Genomic DNA, 16,566 nt, shown 5'->3' with positions numbered 1-16,566 from the left:
AGTCCTGTATTGTCAAGAGATAAGTCACTCACCAACTTAAATTAGAACCCGTGAATCAATACTCTGTTTTAGGAAACATAACTACTCTCATCTGCACAAAAGTGCAGCCTTCCTCAGAGAAATTTTCTCATGAATTTCTCACCCATGATCAAAATTTACAGTAGTCCTTGCTAAGGTTTTGTCAAGAAATGATCCCCTGACACTTGAGAACTGTATGTACACGAGGATGACAAAGTCAAGATCTGGAACCTCACATTCTTTAAAGTAATTCTAATAGAAACCTGCAATCCCAGATGCTTACTATGCCTAGAAATCGGTTATGGACGAGGCATATTAAGCAGCTTTGTAAGCCCCAGCACACGTGCCTAATGTCCTTCATTTTGAGGGTTACTGTCTGTATTAGTCTGCTCAGGGTGCCATAACAAAGAACCACAGACTGGGTGGCTTAAACAACAGAAATTTATTTTCCCAGAGTTCTGGAGGCTAGAGGTCCAAGACCAGGCATTGGAAAATTCAGTTTCTGGTGAGATCTCTCTCCCCAACCTGTAGATGGCCCCCTTCTCACCGTGTCCTCAATGGCTTTCCTCTCTGCTCACACAGAGAGAGTTCTTAGGTGTCTCTTTCTCTTCTTATAAAGACATCGACCCTATTGGATCATGGTCCCACCCCTATGACCTCTTTTAACTTTAATTATCTCTCAAAAAGCCCTCCAAAATACAGTCACTTTAAGGGTTAGGGCTTCAACATATGAATTTGGGGGAGAGGAAAACACAATTCTGTCTATAACACTACCTTTTCCGTAATAACAGCACATTGATTAATGTTAAGACAGCCTGAGATCAAAATGCATAATTTCTATTGTCTAGCTCTTCAGAGTTCTAAGATAACCATTCAACATACGTAACGCTTTATTGAGTTAGATACCACTAATTTGAAGTTGGCGTTGTTTGAACTGGGGAATCTGAAGCTTCCAGTGGTACCATATATGCAAAAAGTATTACTGAGGCAATTGCAAGTATTAACAAGATTGCAGAATTGGGGAACCAATAGAGAAAAAATTTCAACTGCTGCCATTGGTATATAAATAATGAGCTGGTTACTAATTACCGTTATCTGGTTGTAAAAGCAGTTTGTGGGCTCCCCCTTCAGGTACTCCTTGCCCATCTTCAGTCAAATAACTGTAAGTTCAGTGCTCTAATACTAAATATATATTTAACATTAAATATATATATATATATTTCTTTTCAAACATTTCTGAGTCTCTAATGTATACAAATCACACTCAAGATCCTCATGGATAATCAAGGCCCTCCTTAATCCAGCTCTATTTATGTACCCAGCACTGGCTCCAATTATTCCCCAGTATAACCTCTTCTTCAGTCAGGCTACTCTTCTTCCGGCCCTTGGACATCCCATGCTAATTTGACCCTGGCTTGCAGGGCTGGCTTGGCCCTTCTGTCCTTGGTGCTTCAGGACCTTGGAATGAATTCTAAAAGCAGAATCTAGGAAACAGAGATGCTTCCCAACCTTAGGGCTCCAACAGCTATGATTTAGGGTCTCAATGCCTCAGTCACTTTCATGTTGAGAATTTCCACTTCCTATAAGTTTCACTCAAGTCCCACTTCCTTGAAGAAAGACTAATTTTCCTAGTAATTTTTATGGAGTTGCTCATCTCTGAATTTCAAGATCCATTCCACCCACTCTAGCTATGCAGTACAGCTTTTCTTCCTAGTCTCTTTTTTTTTCTTTTCATAAGCAGGTCTTGAAATGGAGCGTCAATTCCTTCAAGTCAGGTACCGCTGGCTTTCACTGTTTTTTTAAACATCCAAAGAGCTCAACAGAGTGTGGAAACATCATTCGATAAATTTTTTTTTCTTCAGAGTAGCTTGAGTTCAAACCTTTCACTGCTTCAAATCAATCCTCCGAAGTAATGCTAATTACTGAAGCTGTGCTGCATCTAGCATTCTATTCATGCTTGACATCACAAACCAATTCTGGAGCAACAGGTATGTGACAGCAAGAGAGAAACATAAAAAAAAAAAAAAAGAGAGAGAGAGAAACATAAAAAGAGGGTTGAAAATTGACAAATTCCTTAAAAGAGATGGAAAGAGTCACTGGGCAGTAGTCAAAGAGAGAGTCACTTAGGGAAGTTTTAATGCAGAAAAGAAAGCTCTTATTTGACATACTAAGTGAGAAAACAATTTAACTTTAGTTTATGTACATTGGTGCTAATTATTTAGATGATAAGAACTAAATTAGTTTCTTTTCTTAAAACCAAATAAATTCAAACCTCTTGAACTTCCTGAAACACTAAAGCAAAGTTTTGGGTAGAGTGGGCTAGAATAGATGGGGTGGGGAATATAATTGTATTTTATTTTTTAGATGAATCCTATCACCTAGGGGCAGTTTCTGCCCCTTTCCAAAAGTGAGTGATAGGGGTCACACTCTGGCCTCACCCTAATATTAGGCAGTGATGGAAAAATGCCTCTTTCAGCTCTCTGAATCAATAATTCTCAACCCTTTAGAACTGCAATATTGTATTCTAACTTGCCTTTACGACTACCGCTTCACTAAAAGTCATCCGTGCTATAATTATACACACGTTAAGCATATAAGCTAAAAATACATACTTTTACTAAAATTCTAGACACAAAAGGATAGGATGGGTTGCACTGAATTATCTAAGATAGCCATTCTAGAACCCAAGCAACAATTCTCAGCATTTTCTAATACAGACCACAGTGATTCTGAGCAGAGAGAGCTCATAATCCCTTCTGACTGAATTTCATGACGTCTGATCAGCCAAATGACGTTCCCAAAAGTTTTTGGACAAAGTATTAATTTTAGCTGAACATATCCTGTCTTTGACCAAATCTCCAAAATATTTTTTTACATGACAGATTTTGAGTTGTGCCAAAATTATACAATCAGGATTCCCCACGTAATTCAATGGTTGATCTCACTCAATAAACCATATGCGGTAGGTTGGGAAAAGTGGCCACACATGCTTCATCTCTTTGTATTCATACCCTCTTTGTCATGGAAGTTTGAGCGCCCTCAAACTTGACTCTGAACTTGGCCATGGGACATGTTTAACCAATGGGATGCTAGCAAACATGATGCAAGGACTGAAAAACACTTGTGCTTTGGGGCTTCCCCTCAGACCACCACCACCACCACCACCACCACCACCACATGAAGAAGCCCAAACGAGCCTATTGATGATGAAAGGCATGTGGTCCAGTCAGCCTTGCCACCCAAGCCAAGAGCTACCCCCACCCCCGGAAGCAGAGCTGACCAACAGCTAACTGCAGTCTTTTATCTGCCAGTAAATGAGAGCCAGCCTAAACCAGAAGAATCACCCTGTGCATTCCAACTCCCGATGCAAAGAAACAAGAATCAATTAAATGGCTGTTGTCTTAAACCACTAAGTTTTGGGGTGATTTGTTATTCAGTAAGAGCTAACTGACACACCATGAGATTTCAAATAATAGCCTACCATTTTCCTCACCCCTTGCCTTCAACTCCAATGATCCCTTTTTTAAATTGGCCATTGCTAGATCTTTCATTTTTTCCTAAACACAATGGGATTATGGGATTGCAGTCTGGAAACCAATTCAGAGATTTAAGAGATTGTCTCATAAATGGGAGAATGGGAGTGCAATAATTTTCACCAGCTGGGTTTTACTAATATTCAGCTGTCCTATCTCTGAAATGTATTCCAAATGGCTGAAATACACTGATGGCTGAAATACAAGCACCAAAGTCCAGCATCTTTTACTCGCAAAGTTACTTGAAATGTAGTGAAACAATGAAAGCTTTCAAGCAGAACAACAGTTTTTCTCTTTTTTTTTTTTTAATACACCAAGCAGGTGGCATACTATAGCCACAAAACCGGTATTCAAATTTCAATCCGTCTCAACAGAAATTGGACAGTTATTTGGCTTCATCATGGATCAAAGCCCCCAGATATCTGTAGTTTTTGTACTAGAGATTCCAAAATTGAACAAGGGAGAACCATAAAACTAAGTTGTAGCCCATCCAAAATAAACCGTTGGTTTATGTCACTGATAAAAATCATTGTTTTAATGCTATTATAGCTACAATTATTATGGCATCTATTTTTTTCTGATTCCTATCATATGATATTTTTATTTTTGCATATTTAATGACTATTCTTGCTTAACTCTAGGACATTTGGATAGACTTCCCCATAAATTTCCAGACTGAAATCCACCTTCATACCAAAACTCGTACTGAATTATTTTTCTCATCAATCAGTGAGGAGGCAAAAACTGACAACTGATAAATTATACTTCAATTTAAAAAATGGTTAAAACCAAAAAAAAAAACGGTTAAAATTAAAAAAAAAAAACCAATAAGATTCTTGGATGTTAAAAACACTGACAACTAAAGTGGAGACTCATTGCAAACAAACAGGCTGGGGGAGGAATCCTTTTAACATTTTCAGAGTGAAATCTTCAGATGGTGTTATTTCTAAGTTTTCTTTCCTGCCGTTTTTATGCTTGTTGCATTTGGGGCAATTAAAAGACAAAAGAGCTTTAAGAGACTAGGCTTGGAGACCCTTTAGAGGCTTTCCCAGTGTTCAAGAAATGTGATGGGAATGGGTTAAATGTCTTCATTGAATGTAAGCGAGTGTCTGGCCTGGAGCCAGTCACTGTTTGGTTCGACCTGACCAACACGTAAACCATGTATGAGCGACGCGACTGGGGCTGCAAGGACCGAGAGAAACACGAGGAAATGATGGATTACCTCTCATCGCTGAGGAACAACCGCTCGGTCCATGTCGCCTTTCCTCTCTTCCGGTTTGACGTGGTGTGCAGGGACGAAGTCCTGTACCACTACGAAGTCCAGATGGAGAGCAAGGTGCGGCGGAAAAGCCTGGGCAAGCTCCTCATACAATCCAGCAGATCACGGCCAGCAGCACACAGAGGAAGAGAGTTATGTTAGCTGTATGTAAGCACAATCGTGGCGCCTACAGGTTCTTCAGAGAAGCGCTGCAATGTGAAATCGACGACTCTCCCCCAAGCGTGTCCCGGTGCTGCTCCAATGGGGTCCTGAGCCGGAGGACGAAGTGTGGGGACAGCCAGCACTCCCACGCGGGCGGTCACTCTGGTGGCTGCTGTCCCTGCACTCCCAAGCCAGAACACTTCTCTCAGGCCTGTCCTCTCCCTGGTCTCACGCCGCTTACCAGGTGCCCTCAGAGCTGTGGCCTCCTCAGCCCTCCCCGTGCCAGGCTGCACCCTGAGAGCACAGAACCTTGGGAAGGAGACGGCCACGCTGCCCCTCCCGCTCTCTCCTAGAAGAGCAGGAGGCCAGGACGGAGCAACGGGAAGAAGATGCTGTGGGAAGCCCCGGCGGATGCCTGGGCACAAGGCGCATGCTCTCATAGTTGCCGCCCGCTCACTCGGCTCTCGGCTCTCGCGAGAGTGAGAACCCTTCCGCGTAGCGTTCCTCGACTTTCCTCCAGCGGAATGTCAGAGGCGCTCACCGGCACCACTATCACCACCACACGCTCACAGTTGGACAATGGAGTGTTTATACCCACCTTTCTGAAAGTTCTGGAGCCCTGGGTCAGGGTCTGGCTGCTTCCCAAAGAGGAATGGACTCGGTGTAGATTTGGGCTTTTGGGCGTAGAGACAGGCTTCGGAAAGCCTCCCGTTTCGTGGATGGGATGCTCGGATGGAGACCTTGGGAAGGTCTTTGGTGCCGCGACACAAAGAAGCGAGGGAGCTCCTATGGCTGTGCTTTCATGGATCCACAGTTAGAGCAGAGCTGTGGCAGGGGACCAGACGACTCTGGGAGGAAGGCTGTCTCCCTCAGTCCATTGCTGCCAGTGAGGGGCTGAGAGGAGCAGGAACAGGTGTGATTGGGGCCTACCACGGGGACTCTGGCTTCTCCGGGCTTTTGGACTTGGCCACATCCTGACCTTAATCTCTTGATCTCATGGCAGTGACTCGAGTTTTTCTTTCATAGAAAAAAGCCGGAGGCTCTGCCTGCTCTTCTCCGTCACCTCTCACCACTGTTTCCGCTCCTGCCTCTCACGCCACCCCAGATACCCAAGTTCTTACTCTCAAGGGGAGAATAACATCAGGGAGCCCCTCGTCTTCCCCCAAAATGGCCCCTCTTTCCTGGCATATTTAGTGCTGTTTCCTCTCCTATCTTGGTGCTGTTAGCTCTCTGAAGGTGGGTATCCCTCCCCACTGCCCCGCCCATCCCGCCGCCTGCTTAGAGAGCCCCCAGTCAGCAGCGGGCCCCTCTGCCTGCACTCCCCAGCCTGGCCCCTCGCTGCCACACAGAGCCACCAGTGCCACTGCCCTGGCCGGCAGCGCAGGGTGCAGCGGGAACGCCTCTCAGTGGCCAAACAGCTGCTTTTCTCTCCAGTATCACCTGTGGCAGCAGGTGGCAGCCAGGAGAAGGTCTTCCTCTCCTCTCGTGGGATAGAGAGAGTTCAAACTCACCCTGATCTCTAGGGCGATCTCTTCCCTTGTTCCCCTTCCAGGGAAGAAAATGACCAAATCCTTATCCAGGAAGAAGCACCTAACGCTTTCCCTTGGACAACCTTGAGCTCTGCTTTAGGGAGTGTCCCAAAGGTTCTGCCTTCGTGAGGTTGCTCGCGAGGAGGCCTGTCCGTCCTTCTGACCGCTGTCTGCTCACGTCCCACCCTCTGCCCTGACTCGGGCCGCCCGTGCTGGCAGATCTCTCGGGAGCTGTTCCTGCTTCTCCCCCCCTCCGCCCCCCCCCCCCGCCTCGCCTCCTCCACACCCACCCCCGTTCCCGCCTGTGCAGGGGGGCCTGTACACACGGCCTCCTTCCCCCGGCCCAGCCCTGCGCTGTGCGTTGCTCTTGACTAGCCAGCAGTGGACGTGGCCTTGCAGCTTTACACAGGAATAAGCCCACCTTTGCCCCTACCCTGCTGGCTCCCAGGGGATTTTACCCAAGGGGGAGAGTTTTAATGGCTGGGAGGGGATTGGAGGGCTCATTCCAAGAATGACAGAAGCATATTTAGGAAAAGATTTTCCTCTGATCCCTGCTGTGTCTCAAAGGACACAGGATGATAAATATTTACTGTATTAGATCATGGATTTCTTTTTTTTATTTTCCTTTAAAAACCAAAACAAGTTTATTAAAGTAAACTTTTTTTTTTTTTAGAGATCATGGATTTCTGATGCCTCCCACTAAAGGTGTCCGAAAGGGACCCCAGCGTAAATGCCACATAAGGTGAGTTCAGTGTACGACGTTCTCTCTTTCTGCTCCCTGGATACCTGTCAGCGAGCCCGCTGGTAGATGGGCGCTTTGTGCTGGGCCCTGCTGGTCCAGCTGCCTCCAAGGGCTGCTGTCGGGGGAGGGGCTGCCTGAGACCTGCGGGTCACCCTGTTGTTGGTTTTGAGCCCATTCAGTTCTCAACTATCAATCTTTCTCCATTTCCCCAATGTCTTGGTTTTGAGAAACATAGCAGGCCTTTTGTACCAGGCTTTTTTGTTTGTTTCTTTGAGGGATGTTAAAATATTAATTTTGAGGTTTTTTTTTTTAGTTGTATCTACCGTATTTCAGGTTATTTTCGTTGATGCCAGATAGATGTGTGTATGAGATGTTTATGGTTCTTTTTTTAACCCTTCCTGGTTTGTTTTTTTTAGAGGAAACTTTGAAGATAAACTCCTTCTTGATATATATATTTTTTTTCTTTAGCAACTTGTTATCACTGGAAGCAAAGGGGAAAAGTGACCTCTTTTTGCATTGGTTATATTTGTTTTTTGTTTGTTTGTTTGTTTTCATCTATTTATTTATTTATTTTTGGCTGCATTGGGTCTTCGTTGCTGCTCGCGGGCTTTCTCTAGTTGCGGTGAGCAGGGGCTACTCTTCTATGCAGTGCGCGGGCTTCTCATTGCGGTGGCTTTTATTGTTGCGGAGCACGGGCTCTAGAGCGCACGCTCAATAGTTGTGGCTCACGGGCTTAGTTGCTCCGTGGCATGTGGGATCTTCCCGGACCAGGCCTTGAACCCGTGTCCCCTGCATTGGTAGGCGGATTCGTAACCACTGTGCCACTAGGGAAGTCCTGTATTTGGTTTTTGGGGTTTTTCGTTTTTGTTTTCCTGGGGTTTTTTTTTTTTTTTTTTCTTTCTTTGTTGGTTTGTTTTGGCTGCCCCATGTGGCTTGTGGGATTTTAGTTAGTTCCCTGACCAGGGATTGAACCCGAGCTCTCAGCAGTGAGAGCGTGGAGTCCTAACCACTGGATTGCCAGGAATTCCCTCATTGGTTGTACTTGTATGTCACAAATAAAAGATACTTTGTTCAGCTGAAAAAAAAAATTTAATATTCTCAGTGGAATCTGGAGTGAAGTACTGGACCTCTCCTCTGAAGGATATATTTCCACCAGGGTTTCAGAAACTGTTCATGTAATGCCAAAATGAACTGAAGTAAGAAACACTCCCTTTAAAAAGCAGGTGTCTGATAGGCAGGTCACTTAGATATAAGAAGTTTCTGACTACAAGCCAGTCATTTGTTTTTTTTGAAAACTAGAAGCTTGGTGGAGTAAATACAGAATTAACATTCTCAAGTTGAACAGACTCAAATCTTTATATTAAAACAGTAATTATCTTGCTTGTGTGCTGGATGATGAAAGGTCATTGAGGAAAAAATAGAGGGAATATTGAAGGGCATGTGCTTAATAAAAATGCTCACCCCATCATCTAATGATTAGATATTATTTAATAGCTTATTAGATCCTGGGAGAGAACAGACTAAGATTAATTTCATGATTATAAGAAACCAGTACCGAGACTTGCAAGAGGAAGTTTGTTGAAAATTATGCTCTAGCTTTTCTACGGTTGAAACACTAGAACTTCCTGTCATTTAGATAGTGAACTGGGCCTTACATGATCACAGGCTTGGGTTCACATGATAAAAATAAATAATCCAATGAACCTCCTTCCTGAGAGAAAATCTTTCAGAGCTAGAAGAAAAAGAGAAGGCTTAGTCTGTGCAGCCTGGGGTTTCTGTGGTTTACATTGTACATATGCAAACACAATCCCTCAGGACACTTAACAAGTAATAAGTAATTATAACCCCTTTATTCAGAATCCAGTAACTAGGCTGACGGTAAAGCAGCTCTGTGGGGCTTTCTTTTTGGTGGGTGTGAGTTTATGACAGTAAGCATAACCTTTTCCAAACTTTGAATCGCTATTGACCCTGTATTATATATTCCACATGCCTTACCTAACTTAATCTTCACAAACAACTGTGCAAGATAGATGAGAAAATTGAAGTTAAGGAGGGACTTCCCGGTGGTCCAGTGGTAAACAATCAGCCTTCCAATGCAGGGGACGTAGGTTCAATCCCAGGACAGGGAACTAAGATGCCACATACCACGGGGCAACTAAGACCTCGCACCACAACTACTGAGCCCGCGTGCCTCAACTAGAGAGCCCGCGTGCTGCAAACTACAGAGCCAATGCACCCTGGAGCCTGCGCACACAACTAGAGAGAAAAATCCCGCACGCCTCAACTAGAGAGAAGCCCACGTGCTGCAACGAAGAGCCTGCACGCCGCAACAAAGATCCTGCATGCCACAATGAAGAACCGATGCAGCCAAAAAAATAAAAATAAAAAATGAAGTTAAGGAGAAAAGATAACTTGCCTGTGATTGTGTAGTTTATAAATAATGAAGACAGGATTTGGACCAAAGAAGAGTTTTGCCAATGACTTCATTTTTAGCCAGTACCTTCCTCTTAACAAAAGAAGTAGCGATGAGGAAACTAGAAGATCCTAGGTTTTGTGGCTGTAACTCACTTTTTTTAAAAATATGGAACACTTCACAAATTTGCATATTCGTGGAGTGCATTGCGTATGGTCAGGGGCCGTGCTAACCTTCTCTGTATCGTTTCAATTTTAGTGTACGTGCTACAGAAGTGAGCACTGTAATTCACACTTGGCCGATAAAGAGAGACCAAAAACGGTTGATTGGCACTACAAATAAACCCATGCAATATATTAGACCTGACCCCTAGCAATATTTTCTTTACCTGCCTTCAGTCATTAAGCTTCAACACTCTTAATCAATGGATACGTATGTCAGCTGGGTTTATTGCATATGAAAAATGCCCAGGAACAAACAAAAAATAATATGTTGTTCCCAGGAGCAAGTAAGAGATTATTGATCATGATACATGAGAGTTCACTCAGGTGCTTTGATGTAGTTGAGTGAGCAAGAGAAAAGAAGAACAGGTTGGTGAAATAGAGCTCATGTAAAGAGGTGGATATTCTCCATGCTTTTGACAAACTTAGTTTATGAGTAGAAATCTGTGCCACAGAGCTTGCCACCCAGCAACCACACAAAACCTAGTAACGCTTACCTGGTAAGCAGAATAACTTAATTCTCCTGTTTTCAAAGCTAGTAATATGAGACACAAAAGGAAAACATAGGGAATCTAAAGAAATTACAGGGAGATGGAATCTTTGCCAAGGCTGGACTTAGTATTCTGGCAAAGCTTTCTCTAATTAGGATAGGATAGGATATTTTAATCTATAGGATAGGATATTTTCCAGGATAATTTTGAATACACTATTATTGTTAATAATCATTGCTTATGAATTCATTAAGTAAAGAAATTTATGTGTGTTCTGCTCATAGAATTTCATACAAAGTCTTCATGGCAATATCCCAATATCTCTACTCCTTCTCAGCATTCTTCACTGGTTCCTCTGCCTCTGCTCACATCTTACAATTGGGACCTCTGAAGTATTTGTCCTTCACTCACCTTTCTTTTTCTCTCTCCCTGTTCTCTTGGCTTCAGCCATCATGTCTATGGATTTGATCCCTCATCTGTATTACCAGCTCACATTTCGCTCGAATTCTAGGCAGTTTTTTCCATCACTGTGTCTGACATCTTCATTTATCAATGTGTTTACTAGTTTCTTTTCAAAGTCATTAGAATGGCCTAGACTAGTCTCGTCGTTGCCCTTTGAGTATGCCAGGCACATTCCCACCTGCAGGCCTTTGCATCCGCCGTTTCCTCTGGCTGGAACACTGTTCCCCTGCATATGCATGGCTTGCTCCCTTACTTCCTTCATGTCTTTATCTAGTGTCAATGAGAGATTCCTGACCACCCTCTTTAAAACTGCAACACAAACTACGCTAGACCCCTGTATTCCCTGTTCCCTCTCCCTGCCTTACTCTTCTCCATAGCAATTAGCACTTCTAAAATTTATGTGTTGCTTATTTGTCTATTGTCTATCTCTCCATGTTAGCTTCCGAGGGCAGGAATTTTTTTGTCTAATGTGTTCAATTCTACATCCCTGGTGCTTACAACAGTGATGCAAAGTAGGCACCCAATATTACCTGTTGAATGGAATGAATGAAAGAATGAATGAATGATTACCCCACTGGCACCTCACATAAAACTCCTTCTTTTTTGTAAATCTGCTCCTCTTCCTTCCCATAAATAGTAACATCAGCCTCCTTCCACTCACTCAGACCAAAAATCTCAATCACTTTCAACAATACCTCTCTTTATCCCTTTGTTCAGTAACATGTCAAATTATTTTAAGTCATCTTGAAATCCCACTTACCCACCTCTTACTACCTATTCCATTTCTATTTCCCTAGCCCTGGTCCAGGGTCTCATCACCTCTCCTGCCCTTCACAGAGACTGCTGCGTAAGTTCAAGCCTCACTTGCCTCCAGCCTCTATTCTTCCTAAAATGCCATGTCAGATCATATCATGCCCTGTTCTAAATCCTTAGCATGGAATTGAAGACTGTCCATGACCTGATCTCAAACCATTCTGCAATCCTCACCTGTCCACATGCTCTGTACCCAGACACATTAGACAGCTCCCAGTATCCCAAAGCCATGAGGTACTGTGATGTCTCCAAGCCTTGCCCGTGTTGTTCCCTCAGCTGCCCTTGTTCTGAAAGTGTTCCCTGATCTCTCTCTCTCCTCCACTTCCCACCACTTTGTTGATACCTCTGTTTTAGCACTTACCCATTTAATCTTAAATGTTAAATGTTCGTCTCTCACCACAAACCACAATCGCTTTGAGAACTGCCAGCAGGCATCATTTATCTTTATACAAATCATAGTGCCTAGCCCAGTGTTTGATGGAGTAGGGGCTAAGGAAATGTGTATCAACTTGCTGAGTGAAATGTGAGTACATACTGAAAGTTCCATGTAGTGTGATGGGATAGAAATTCTCTAATAGGATTCAGAAAAAAAGGCACCTGTTTAATAAGGGCACGATTTAGGCTAATTTTTACTCATTATTCAGACCAGATTATAGGACCACTGAGGAAAACCTACCACATGGCCCTAGTCTAAACCAGCACAGACTATGCTTTATTCATAACGCTGGTCTCAATCATATGTGACAGATGAATTCCCCCAGCCCCACGCCCAGCGTCACAACTACCACTCCCATTTCCGGGCTGGGCAACTACCAAGCTATGAAATAGAATCATTACTTACATAAGCAAATCAAAATGAAGATAATTGGTGGGAGAAGGGGGAAGGGTGTGGGAGGGATAATTCCATACATTTCATCTTATTTTATTCATCATATTTGATTTCATTTTATTTCACCTTTAAAAATAAATATATAGAAATGTGCTTAAATGCACAAATGTGACTGTATCGACATACTTTTATTGTATATTCATGTTTTTCTTCTTTTTCTTCTTTGCTAGCTCCCCCTCCCTCACCTTCCCCCTTTTTCGCCTTAGCCCATGTTAACAGTGTACCATAATTTTCTTCCTTCTCACACAAGCATATGAGAAATCTATTAATCATATACACATGTAGGAGTTTGTAATTGTTTGTTTTATAAAAACTGGATTATTTTATGCACTCTTTGCTCAATCATGTTACCTCTTGATAATCCCTCCAAATCAACTGGAATAGGTAGGTCCTAGTAGGTAGATTCTTTGTACTGGCTGCATAAAATTCCCCCATCTTATTTATACAGGATAGATTCCTGGGAGTGAAATTTCTGGGTCAGAGTGTATTTGTATTTATAATTTTAGTACTGTTGCCAGATGCTATATTACCAAAAGGCTATAACAACGCATATTTTCACCTGCAGTAAATGAGGGAACCCTTTGCCCTGCATTCCCACCAGCAATTGGTATTGTTGGGCTTTTCAATTTCCATCTGTCTGAGAGTTATAAAATGACATCTTGGGGTTACTTAAATTTGCATCTCCAGATCACTAGTGAGTTTGAGAATATTCATATGTTTGCTACCTATCTGAATTTTCTCTTCTGTGAATTGTTTGTTCATGCTTTTTGATTATATCTCTACTGGAGTCTTTTGGCAACTTGTCTCAATTTGCAAGAGGTCTTTGAATATTATAAATACTAAACATTTGTCTGTTCTCTGTATTACATATGTTTTCCCATGGCTTTCATTTGCATTTTGACTTAGTTTATAATATCTTCTGCCATATGTACATAATCAAACTTTTCTTTAACAGTTTCTAGATTTGCAGTCATGGGTAAGGTGTCTCCAGCCCCTAGATATTCCATATAGACACCTAGATTTTGTTATAACATATTAATATTTTTACATTAAAATTTTAACCCATTTGAAATTTTTTTCTTTTGATTTAAGATGCAGATAAAGGTAGGATTACAAGTTTATTTTTAATATTTATTTATTTGGCTGCCCTGAGTCTTAGTTGTGTCACGCGGGATCTTTAGTTGCAGCATGCGAGCTCTTTTAGTTGTGGCATGTGGGCTCTTAGCTGCGTCTTGCGGAATCTAGTTCCCTAACCAGGATCGAACCCTGGTCCCCTGCATCAGGAGCACAGAGTCTTAACCACTGGACCACGAGGGAAGTCCCACAAGCTTATTTTTTATATTAATAGACAGTTGTGCCAGCAACATTTATTAAATAATTCATCCTTTCTCACTGAATTGAGGTATCTGCCAGTTTTGCATTTATTAGTTCTCACATATAATGGGATATATATTTTTATTTTTTTTAAGTTATTATCTTAAAAAATTTATTGAGGTATAATTGACATAAAACATTAATTTCAGGTGTATAACACAATGATATAATATCTGTATATATTTCAAAATGATCACCATAAGTGTAGTCAACATCTGTCACTACACAGTTAAAATTTTTTTTCTTCACATGAGGACTATTAGGATCTCCTCTCTTAGCAACCTTCAAATATGCTACACAGAATTTTTTTTTTTACTATTTTTTTAATAGATCTTTATTGGAGTATAATTGCTTCGCAATACTATGCTAGTTTCTGTTGCACAACAAGGCAAATCAGCCATATGCATACACATGTGCCCATATCCCCTCCCTCTTGAGCCTCCCTCCCATCCTCCCTATCCCACCCCTCTAGGTCATCACAAAGCACCGAGCTGATCTCCCTGTGCTATGCTGCTGCTTCCCACCAGCCAACTATTTTACATTCGTTAGTGTATATATGTCAGTGCTACTCTCATTTGCCCCAGCTTTGCCCTCCCACCCCATGTCATCAAGTCCATTCTCTATGTCTACCTCTTTATTCCTGCCCTGCAAATAGGCTCATCAGTACCATTTTTTTTCTTTAGATTCCATATATATGCGTTAGCATACAGTATTTGTTTTTCTCTTTCTGACTTACTTCACTCTGTATGATAGGCTCTAGGTCCATCCACCTCACTACAAATAACTCAATTTCATTTCTTTTTATGGCTGAGTAATATTCCATTGTATATATGTGCCACATCTTTATCCATTCATCTATCGACGAACACTTAGGTTGCTTCCATGTCCTGGCTATTGTAAACAGTGCTGAAAGGAACATTGTGGTGCATGTCTCTTTTTGAATTATGGTTTTCTCGGGGTATATGCCCAATAGTGGGATTGCTGGATCATATGGTAATTCTATTTGTAGTTTTTTTAGGAACCTCCATACTGTTTTCCATAGTGGTTGTATCAATTTACATTCCCACCAACAGTACAAGATGGTTCCCTTTTCTCCACACCCTCTCCAGCATTTCTTGTTTCTATATTTTTTGATAATGGCCATTCTGACTGGCGTGAGGTGATATCTCATTGTAGTTTTGATTTGCATTTCTCTAATAATTAGTGATGTTGAGCATCTTTTCATGTGCCTCTTGGCCATCTGTATGTCTTCCTTGGTGAAATGTCTATGTAGGTTTTCCACCCATTTTTTAACTGGATTGTTTGTATTTTTGATATTGAGCTCCATAAGCACTTTGTATATTTTGGAGATTAATCCTTTGTCTGTTTTTTCATTTACAAATACTTTCTCCCATTCTGAGGGTTGTCTTTTTGTCTTGTTTATGGTTTCCTTTGCTGTGCAAAAGCTTTTAAGTTTAATTACGTCCCATTTGTTTATTTTTGTTTTTATTTCTGTTGCTCTAGGAGGTGGGTCAAAAAAGATCTTCCTGAGGTTTATGTCAAAGAGTGTTTTTCCTATGTTTTCCTCTAAAAGTTTTATAGTGTTTGGTATTACATTTAAGTCTAATCCATTTGGAGTTTATTTTTGTGTATGGTGTTAAGTAGTGTTCTTTTTTTTTTTTCTCTCATGTTTGCTTGGCATAAATTATTTAATGTACTTATGGGTGCAATTTACACCATGTTAACACATTTTTTTTTAATATATTTATTTATTTTTTAATATCTTTATTACAGTATAATTGCTCCACAATGGTGTTTCAGCCTCTGCTCTGTAACAAAGTGAATCAGCCACACACAGACACATGTCCCCACATCTCCTCCCTCCCGCGTCTCCCTCCCTCCCACCCTCCCTATCCCACACCTCTAGGTGGTCACAAAGCACTGAGCTGATCTCCCTGTGCTATGCAGCTGCTTCCCACTAGCTATCTATTTTACGTTTGGTAATGTATATATGTCCATGCCACTCTCTCACTTTGTCCCAGCTTACCCTTCCCCCTCCCTGTATCCTCAAGTGCATTCTCTAGTAGGTCTGCATCTTTGTTCCTGCCTTGCCCCTAGGTTCTTCTGACCATTTTCTTTTTTTTTTTTTTGATTCCCTATATATGTGTTAGCATACGATATTTGTTTTTCTCCTTCTGACTTACTTCACTCTGTATGACAGACTCTAGGTCCATCCACCTCACTACAAATAACTCAGTTTCATTCCTTTTTATGGCTGAGTAATATTCCATTGTATATATGTGCCACATCTTCTTTATCCATTCATCTGTTGATGGACACTTAGGTTGCTTCCATGTCTTGGCTATTGTAAATAGAGTTGGAATGAACATTTTGGTACATGTCTCTTTTTGAATTATGGTTTTCTCAGGGTATATGCCCAGTAGTGGGATTGCTGGGTCGTATGGTAGTTCTATTTTTAGTTTTTAAAGGAACTTCCATACTGTTCTCCATAGTGGCTGTATCAATTTACATTCCCACCAACAGTGCAAGAGGGTTCCCTTTTCTCCACACCCTCTCCAGCATTTATTGTTTGTAGATTTTTTGATGATGGCCATTCTGACCGGTGTGAGATGATATCTCATTGTAGTTTTGATTTGCACTTCTCTAATGATTAATGATGTT

General features: G+C 41.8%; 1 non-coding gene and 1 pseudogene across 1 annotated transcript; one reads left to right on the top strand and one right to left on the bottom strand.

The window, feature by feature from the left end:
* The first annotated feature begins 2,975 nt into the window (after positions 1-2,975).
* On the top strand, positions 2,976-5,324 carry LOC132376109 (N-alpha-acetyltransferase 40-like; annotated as a pseudogene).
* A 4,511-nt stretch (positions 5,325-9,835) lies between these two features.
* LOC132376489 (U6 spliceosomal RNA) lies at positions 9,836-9,937 on the bottom strand. The gene has a single exon (XR_009506325.1). It is a non-coding gene; the product is annotated as a U6 spliceosomal RNA (small nuclear RNA).
* Between the last annotated feature and the right edge of the window lie 6,629 nt (positions 9,938-16,566).

The sequence above is a fragment of the Balaenoptera ricei genome, chromosome 12, assembly GCF_028023285.1.
Source record: "Balaenoptera ricei isolate mBalRic1 chromosome 12, mBalRic1.hap2, whole genome shotgun sequence".
Classification (NCBI taxonomy): domain Eukaryota; kingdom Metazoa; phylum Chordata; class Mammalia; order Artiodactyla; family Balaenopteridae; genus Balaenoptera; species Balaenoptera ricei.
Note: the sequence above shows the minus strand (reverse complement) of the source record. Positions and strands in the feature narration are given on the sequence as shown.